Source organism: Ursus maritimus, unplaced genomic scaffold (genome assembly GCF_017311325.1).
Source record: "Ursus maritimus isolate PB19 unplaced genomic scaffold, ASM1731132v1 scaffold_32, whole genome shotgun sequence".
In the NCBI taxonomy this organism is placed as follows: Eukaryota; Metazoa; Chordata; class Mammalia; order Carnivora; family Ursidae; genus Ursus; species Ursus maritimus.
In genome coordinates this window covers 17,277,083-17,287,249 of record NW_024425786.1, presented here as the reverse complement: position 1 = coordinate 17,287,249, position 10,167 = coordinate 17,277,083, and positions in this window count along the sequence as shown.

Below are 10,167 nucleotides of genomic sequence, written 5' to 3'. Positions count from 1 at the left end.
CGGATCGTGTCTCTCCTATTTAATGGATGGCTCCTCTCTGCCCTCATGTCCTGTTCAGTTGGCATAAAGGTCCATTTACAACATGACCAGTGGCTTACCCTACCTCTCCAGCCTCACTGGCCCCTCCGTCCCACCATCCGTAGCCACGCTGGACTTCTTAGTCCCTAAAGATAGGTTTTCCCTCTGCAGGGCCTCTCTACACACTGCTCCCTTCACCTAGCATGCCCTTCCCTCCATTTCAACTGGGCAGGTGCCTGCTTATTCCTTAAGGCCCCGTTCCAGAGCCTTTTTTTCATAGAGTTTTCTTAGATGCTAACATGTAACCATGAATACTTTGTACACAGATATGGTTATTTATGGGTTATTGAATACCTACTGTGTGTTAGGCACTGAGGAGATAGAAGTAAATAAAAGTAGCCCCTATCCTTAGGATGTTTATTAAGACATAGATGTATAAAAATACAATTACAAATAACGTGATAGTTGCAGTAACATACATTATGGGAGGGGGAAGGTGGTCATAGGGAAGGCTTCCTGGAGGAGGTGATGCCCAAACTATGACTTAAAGAATAAACAGGCGTGGCCTGGAGTTAGGGCATATGGGGGACGGGAGATGTCCCTTCGAAGCAGAGCAGTGAATCTCTCTGTCCTGTCATTCAGCAGACAGGAGAGGTTCAAGGAGCACCGTCGCTGCCCCAGCTCTGCCAGTTTGGAGCTCTTGCCCTAGGAAAGCCCACCGAGCCAAGGAAGTTGACACAAACCCTGAGGGAATGGAAGAGGGGGACTAGGTTAGACCATTAGGGGACTATGACTAACGAGAAGGGTGTGGAACTGGACACCAAGAAGTCAGTCTACATGCAAGGCAGGAAGACAGTCTCATCCCGGTAAGTTAAGCCAGGTCTGAAGCTTGGGACATGAGTAAAGACAAGGGAACATAAAAAAGATGTCAGGTACTGAGCGTTATGGGTATCTGGGCCCAGTGCCATGCTAAGTCCTTCACACATCATAATCTCCCTGACTTTATGAAGTCAGTGTTATTACCACCACTTTATAGAGGAAGAAACAGTTTAAATGCGTTCTCCAGTAACCCTCATACTAAGCTGGTGGGAATGTAAAAGGCTACCGCCACTTGGAAACCATTTTGGCAGGTCCTCAAAAAGACAAAACTACCGGGGCGTCCGGGTGGTTCAGGCAGTTAAGCGTCCGACTCTTGATTTTGGCTCTGGTCATGATCTCAGGGTCCTAGGATGGAGCCGGAGTCCAGCTCCGTGCTCAGCAGAGAGCCTGCTTGAGATTCTCTCCTCCCACTGCCTCTCCCCCTGCTCCCTCTCTCTTTCTCTGTCTCTCTGTCTTTCAAATAAAGAAATCTTAAAACAGAAAGAGCTACCATAGGACCCAGGAATTCCACCCATAGGTGTCTACTCAAAAGAAACGAAAACATGTCCCTGCAAAGACAAGACTTGCACCTGAGTGTTTATAGCAGCGTTATTCATAGTAGCCCCAAACTGGAAACACCGAACTATCCATCAGTTGGCTCTTCTGAATAGAGTTGCAAAAATCCTCAATAAAATACTAGCAAGCCAAATCCAGCAACATATAAATAAAAAGGACTATACGTCATGGGATTTATCCCAGAAATGCAAGGGCGGTCTAAAGTCTGAAAATTAGGGGCACCTGGGTGGCTCAGTCAGTTGAGCCTCTGACTCTTGACTTCAGCTCAGGTCATGATTTCAGGGTTGTGAGATCAAGCTCCATGTCGGGCTCTGCGCTGAGTGTGGATTCTCTCTCTCCCTCTTCCCTTCCCTGTCCCCCACTTGCAGGTGATTTCTCTCTCTCTTAAAAAGAGAGGCACCTGGGTGGGTCAGTCAGTTAAGCGTCTGCCTTTGGCTCAGGTCATGATTCCAGGGTTCTGGGATGGGGCAGCGTAGGGCTCCCTGCTCAGCGGGGAGCCTGCTTCTTCTGCCCCCTCCCTGCTCATGCTCTCTCTCTCTCTCTCATAAATAAAAGCTTTTTAAAAATCTGAAAACCAGGGCGCCTGGGTAGCACAGTCGTTAAGCGTCTGCCTTCGGCTCAGGGCATGATCCCGGCGTTCTGGGATCGAGCCCCACATCAGGCTCCTCCGCTATGAGCCTGCTTCTTCCTCTCCCACTCCCCCTGCTTGTGTTCCCTCTCTCTCTGGCTGTCTCTATCTCTGTTGAATAAATAAATAAAATCTTAAAAAAAACACACATGATCATCTTAATAGATGCAGAAAAAAACCTGTAACAAAATTCAATGCCACTTCACTGTTTAAGAAAAAACACCCTCGTACACCTGAATCTACTGCAACACCGTATGCTTATTATGCTCAGCAAACTAGGGATAGAAGGAAACTTTCTCAACCTGATAAAGAACATCTATGAAAAGCCCACAGCTAGCATCATGCTTAATTGTGAAATACCAAATGCTTTCGCACCTAGATCAGAAACAAGATAAGGGTGTCTACTCCCTCCTTTTCTGTTCAACATTGTACTGGAGGTTCTTACCAGGGCAATTAGGCAAGAAAATTAAATAAAAGGCATGCAGATGGGAAATAGAAACTAGCCCTGTTTGCAGGTAACATGATCTTGTATATAGAAAATCTTAAGGAATCCACTAAAAAAATAGAAAACTAATACATGAGTTCAGTAAGGTTGTAGGATACAAAATCCACATGGAACAATCAGTTGTATTTCTATACACTAGGGATGAACGATGCAAAAAATGAAATTAAGTAAACAATTTACAGTAGCATGAAAAATAATAAAATAGTTAAGAATAAGGTTAACAGAGGCGCCTGGGTGGCACAGCGGTTAAGCGTCTGCCTTCGGCTCAGGGCATGATCCCGGCGTTATGGGATCGAGCCCCACATCAGGCTCCTCCGCTATGAGCCTGCTTCTTCCTCTCCCACTCGCCCTGCTTGTGTTCCCCCTCTCGCTGGCTGACTCTCTCTCTGTCAAGTAAATAAATAAATAAATAAAATCTTAAAAAAAAAAAGAATAAGGTTAACAAAAGAAGTGCAGAACATATATTCTGAGAACTACAAAGCATTGTTGGAAGAAATTAAAGAACACCCAAGTAAATGAAAAGACCACTCAGTAATAAAAATATAAATAACCCAATTAAAAAATGGTCCAAAGATATGAATAAACATTTCTCCAAAGAAGATATACAAATGGCCAATAAGCACATGAAAAGACGGTGAACATTAGCCTCCCATCAGGAAAATGTAAATCAAAGCCATGAGATATTGGGGCGCCTGCTGGCTCAGTTGGTAGAGCGTGTGACACTTGATCTCAGGGTTGTAAGTTCCAGCCCCACGTTGGGGGCAGATATAACTTAAAAAGAAAAAAGAAAAAGACTACGAGATCTCACCTCGTATCTATTAGGATGGCAATAATCAAAAAGACAGTAACAAGGTGAGGAAGTGGAGAAATTGGAGCCCTTGGACACTGTTAGTGGGGATGTCAAATATTACAGCCACTTTGAAAAAAGTTTGGCAGTTTCTCAGAAAATTCAACATAGAACCACCATGCAGCCCAAATAATTTCACTCCTAGGTATATACCCAAGAGACATGAGCACATATGCATGTCCACACAAAAACTACACAAATGTTTGTAGCAGCATTATTTGTAATAGTCCAAGAGTGAAACAACCCAGATATCTATCAACGGATGAATGGACAAATAAAATATAGTATATCCATATAACGGAATATTATTTAACAATAAAACAACATAACGTACTGATACCTGCTACAACATGGATGAACCATGAAAACGTAAGTGAAAGATGCCAGACACAAATGGCCACATATTATAGGATTTCATTTATACTAAGTGCCCAGAATAGGGGCGCCTGGGTGGCTCAGTCGGTTAAGCATTTGCCTTCCACTCGGGTCATGATCCCAAGGTCCTGGGATTGAGCCCTGTGTCAGGCTCCCTGCTCAGCGGGGAGTCTGCTTCCTCCTCTCCTTCTACCCCTCCCTTTGCTCGTGCTCCTTCCCTCTCTCTCAAATAAATAAATAAAATCCTAAAAAAATGCATACTAAATGCCCCAAATAGGTAAATCTATAGAGACTGAAGGTAGATTAGTGGTTGCTTAAGACTTTAGAGGGAGGGGAAGAGAGGAGTGACTGCTAATGGGTGCAGGGTTTTAATGGGAGGGAGTGATGAAAATACTCTGAAATTGATGTCGTGATGGTCCCATGACTATGAATATCCTAAAAACCACTGAATTGTATGGGATGGCTGGGTGGCTCAGTTGGGCTCCTTGCTCAGTGGGGAGCCTGCTTTCCCCTCTGCCTGCTGCTCCCCCTCCTCGTGCTCTCTCTCTTTCTCTTTCAAATAAATAAATAATTTAAAAAAAAATTTTAAAAAACACTGAATTTTATACATTCAGTAGGTGAATTGTATGGTATATGAATTATAACTCAATAAAACTATTATTTTACAAAAGGACAAATGGATCTTACTGGGGGCATGAAAATGTTCTAAAGCTGATTTATGGTAATGGTCATAGTTACTTGATAAAATTTTCAGAAATCATTTCATTGTACACCCAAAATAGGTGAATTTTATATTATGCAAAATATACCTCAATAAAGTTGTTTAAAAAAAAAAAAGAGTTCCCAGGTAATGCAACCAATGAGAGGCAAGGCTGAAAATGTATGTGAAAGGGAGAATTTTCTAGAAAATAATAAATGTACCCAAACTGACTCAAAAAGAAATAGAAATCATTAACTAACTTGACTTGGCTTTTAGGAGTTTCTGACTCCAAAATGATGCCAGAGCCGGATGGATTTACTGGCAAATTTTATTAAACCCTAATTTGAACTTCTACATTTTTCAGAGAATGAGGCAAAGGAAAGTCATCCAATTTATTTTACGAAGGTAGGATAACCTGGATCCCCAAACCAGAAAAAGGGACAATACAAGAGAAGGAAATTACAGAGGCATTCTCTTAAACATAGTGACAGAAATCCTAAATAAAAATTGGCCAATTAAATAGAGCCTTGAAAAAAAAAATCATAGCCAAGTTGGATCAATCCCAGGAACGCAAGCATATTATCAGCACGTTTGCTGCAAAACCCCAAGCTTTTCTTGTGTGCGGGATGTGAGATAGAAATGCTACTTTTTGGAAGTTTTCCCAGGAATCTGTTGTTCCTCATTTATTCATTCAGCAAATATTTGGGTGCCTATTAAGTGCTCGGTACTGTTCTGATACCAGTGCATAACATAAATTCCTGCCTTCAAAAATGAAAAGAGAGCAATATACACAATCCCTCACATCTACCAATTAAAGGAAAAACCCATGTGACCATCTCCATGGATACAAGGAAAGCACCTGAAAAACTTAACACTCATTTATGATTTTTAGAAACCTGATACATGAGAATACACAGGAATTACAATTTTATATCAAATCCCATACTCAATGGTAAAACCTTAGACATAAGACAAGGACAACAATCATTGTTACAAATCATCACCATCCTGGTGATCCTGGACAAAGCAATAAGACAAGAGGGAAAGAAAAGCCATGATCTGACTACCCCAAGCCCAGTGCAAATTAACTACCGTGCTCTCCTAGACAACGGTCATTTACTCATCGGACCTTTACTGAGCACCTATCCCAGGGTGGGACCATAACTACTGCTCCTTACTCATCAAGGGTATTGATCTGTTTTAAGAGTTGGCTTCCTCCTTCCATGGATGCACACGGCCTGGCTGTTGTATGTCTGCAGCATGGCTCTTGGGGGTACTTGAAGGGTTCTAGATCACAGCACGGAGACCAGACCTCCCCGGCGGTTCGGAAGGAGAGTTTCCAACAGGGCCCAGCAGTGTAACAATGCTGTTTTGTTATGTGTATTCATATATTTTGTTTGCCTCTTGATCCTTCCATCAATCCCAGGAGAGCAGAATAGAGTGTCCCAGTAAATCTCAATTCACTGGTGTCAGGCTCCTGCCAATCCCCAAGCGACCACAGCCATGAGTGACCAGCAGAATGTCAGCATGTCTGTGTTCACCCAATCAAGGCACACAACCCTCCTGGTGTGTGTGTGTGTGTGTGTGTGTGTGTGTGTGTTCATTCATAGGGATCACGGATCACCAGGCCAGTTACTTTCCCAGCATGGGGACTGCTGCCCTCTGGTGGCCACTCTGCCTAATGCCACATTTAGGAAAAGAATTACACTTTACTGAGACCATTATGGACCAGGTTTTATCTAATTTTATCCCCCCCAAACCTTATAGAATAGGTATTATCCCCAGCGAGGCTCAGAGAGGTGAAGCTACTTGCCTGAAGTCACACAGCCAGACGTGGTGGATGGGCTGTGACTAGGGCGAGGCAGGAGGCGGAGGCCAGACAGGCCCCTCACCCACTCCACCCTAACCCCAGCCCTGGCGAAGGCACAGGACTGGAATCTGGTCAGCCAAGCTCCTAGACTCCTGGTCTTATGCACCTGGGAGCCCAGCTTCCTACCCACATGATGCGGGTTCCATTATGACCTTGGATGTCTCCTGGGTGTGTGCAGGGCTAGGTGCGCGGGAAGCAGAGACACAACCCTTCGCCCAGGAAGAACGTGACTTGTGTCCTGCAAATGTAGGTGTGAGAAGACTCCTTGCTCCGGAGCAGCACAGGAAGCATGATTTGGGTGTTTGTGTGTGGGGGGGGGCGGTTTGGTGTTCTAAGGGAACAGGTCCTGAGGGGAAGCCTGGAGGCAGTGTCCTGGCCACAGGCGTCTTCTCGCCCAGGCAGTCCACCCCCCGAGACAAGCCAGTCCACACCACGTGGGCTCCTTAGAGGTGCTGGGGCAACATTCGTGGGGTCAGTGACCATTTGACCATAAACTTGCCGCAGTCGAGCTGCTGTCCGTTGTGACGACATGTTATTGTACTGTGTGGTCGTGAGGCATGGAAGGGAAACGCTCATGGCTGTGAAGGGAATTCGCATTCCTTTGACCAGACACACTCAGCTTGGCTGTTTTAGCTCTTCTCATTTTGCCAGCAGTTTTCGTCAGGATCCAAGCCAGTAGTTTTCCCTAAAACCAAATTCACAAGTTTTTATGGAGCCACTAGGAAGTCAAGACATGGGGAGAGGACAACTGCAGAGGGAGAGCTCTAGGCCACTCATTCAGCGCCAGCACAATGCCTGGCACTGTCCTCAGCCCGGTCCGCTACGTCAGCACGGTGGGGGCGGGGGTGGGGGCGGGGAGGAATGGGGAACGAATGCTTTCAGAGATGAGACAGCAGCTCAGAGAGGGCAGGGGATGTATCTGACGTCACACAGTCAGAGGCAGAGCTGAGAGTCGAGTCCAAGTCTAGCCTCATGCCAACACCTTGATTTCTGTGCCTGTGGTCCTCAAAGAGTGTTCCCCGGACCAGCAGTATCAGGATCACCTGGGCACTTGATAGAAATGCAGATTATAGGGGTGCCTGGTGTCTCAGTCGTGAAGTGTCTGCCTTCGGCTCAGGTCATGATCCCAGGGTCCCCGGATCGAGCCCTGGATCGGGCTCCCTGCTGAGCGGGAAGCCTGCTTCTCCCTCTCCCACTCCCCCTGCTTGTGTTCCCTCTCTCGCTCTGTCTCTCTCTGTCAAAAAAATAAAATCTTAAAAAAAAAAAAGAAAAGAAATGCAGATTATCAGGTCCCGGGCCATCTGGGTGGCTCAGATGGTTAAGCCGCTGCCTTCAGCTCAGGTTATGATCCCAGGGTCCGGGGATTAAGCCTAACATCTGGCTCCCTGCTCCGTGGAGAGCCTGCTTCTCCCTCTCCCTCTGCCTGCTGCTCCCCCTGCTCGCTCTCTCTTTCTCTCTGTCAAATAAAAAAATAAAATCTTAAAAAAAAAAAAAGAAATGCAGATTATCAGGTCCCATTGCAGATCTACTGAATCCGAAACTATGGGCGTTGGACCCAGCAGCCTGGGTTTTAGCAAGCCTTCCAGGTGATTCTGTGTGATTCTCAAGTGTGAGAGCTATAGACCATTGCTCTAGTGGTCCCCGTGCCTCAGCTGCCCACAGCCAGCTGGGGACCAACCGAAGTGGGGCAACCCAAATAACTGCAGTCAAGACATCTATGATAGTGCCAGGGGAGGGAGAGAGTTCTGGGGGCTCTGAAACGGTTTCACAGAAGAGATGACATTTGAACCTGGAAGATCATCAATGGAAGAAAAAGCCGTTCAGGCAGAGCAGGCCAGGAAGCACCTGTTCACGAGTGGGATAGAGGCCAGTTCATGAAAAGCCTTGTCTGCCGGCAGAGGGTCTGGCCCTTATGTTGGAGGCAGCGAGGAGCCATGGTAGATTCTTGAGCACGGGTATGATCGTAGCTCAAAGTTCTAGTACGTCACAGCATTTTCTTGCTTACCCACTGTAGCAGGCAAAAGAATGGTCCCCGAAGATGTTCCTGACCTAATCCCCAGAGCCTGTGGATACGTTACGTTATATGACAAGGGGAAATGAAGATTGCAGATGGAATTAAAGCTGATGATCAGCTGACCTTGAGATGGGGAGATTATCCTGGATTATTCAGGCGGGCCCCCTGTAACACAGGGTCCTTATAAGTGACAAAGGGAGGAGAGTCATAGCCAGAGTCAGTGAGTGATTTCAAGATGCCGCACTGCTTGGCTTTGGAGACAGAGGAAGGGGCCAAGAGCCAGGAATGCAGGCGGCCTCTAGAAGCTGGAAGGGAAGGGCACCAGATGGGCAGAGCCTCCAGAAGGAACACAGCCTTGCCAACACCTTGATTTTAGCCCAATGAGACCCATTTGAGACCTCTCCCCTCCAGAGTTATGGGAAAGTCCTCCAGAAAACTGCAAGGAGTCTTCTCTTCCTCAACCGAAGACAAATAACATCGGTCAGCATTTTCTAAGTGCTTACCGTGTTGTATACTTTATGAACGTGCTCCCTTTAACCCTCACAACACCCCCATGGCATGGGCATTATTTCCTTCTTGTTCCACGTGGGGAAACTGAGGCTCACCGGAACTGATACGGAGCATAGCCAGCACTGAGACCCAGGCCTGTCTCCAAAGCTTGTTCCCACTCAGCTTGAGAAAACTTTCACCCACCGTGACGCCTTCCACTTGTGGTTGCCTGGGTGGGCTTCAGCCCAAGGTGCTGGGGGCCTTTGCTGGCTGGAGCATGGGCTGACTGTTGGGGGACCCTGGACATCCTACCCCTCCAATGAGGAGGTTGGTGAAGACAAACTTGAACTTCTCAGTGTACCACCCTGCCTTGGGTCTGCTTTCAGGTAGGCTGGGGGAGACAGAAGCCCAGGCACTGGGCACAGGTTCACGGCCAGATGGCCTGTGTTTTTCTCCTGGTCCCCGGCAAGTTCCTCACTACTCTCTGTCTCAGTTTCCTACTCTGTAAAATGGGGATGATAATAGTACCTGCCTTCGAGACTGTTCTATGGGTTGTTACATGTATGTAATGGACTTATACGGTACCTGCACGAAGTAAGTCTGATAACTGTTATCATTATTTGCATTCTCATTTCATGTCATGGGAGACCCAAACCACCCCAAGCCCCCTTCTCAGGAACAATGGGGGTGATCGGCTGTGCAGATGGATTGACACACACACCCTTTAAATATGAATATTTTAACGTGTTTGCAGAACATCTCTTCAGGAGTTTTCAACCTTTTGTGAGTTTGTGGACCTTTTAAGACCCTGATGACAACTACAGATCTTAGTATATCTGATCCATCCATACCCTTCTCCGAAAATTGCCTCTAGGTGCATAGGGATGGGTCCCCGCAGGTATGCTTGGACTCTGTGGGTGTTGGTGGGCTTCCACAGCTCACACGGAGCCTAGCCCATGCTAGTAGGCACCCAGGGCTACTTTGTTCCAGCTTCCCAGCTGTGCACGTTGTGCACTGCTCAACTCTAAGGGAAGCCATGACATAGACTACAATTCACAATCCTGCAGTTGTACAACATGGAGCCTGTGGGCTTCTGATCTAGACTGTGGCTACCCAACTCTCTCTCAAGGAAATTTAAGAGTTGAGATTCTAAGATGAGTCTCTACTGGCGGCTTGAACTGAGGATATGCAGATGAAGACCATCTGGCCCTGGAGAGTGGCTGCTCTTGGTTCTTGAGTACCTGCCAGTTTCTTGCAGGACCCTTTGGGTAGGAAAGATCTTGCACA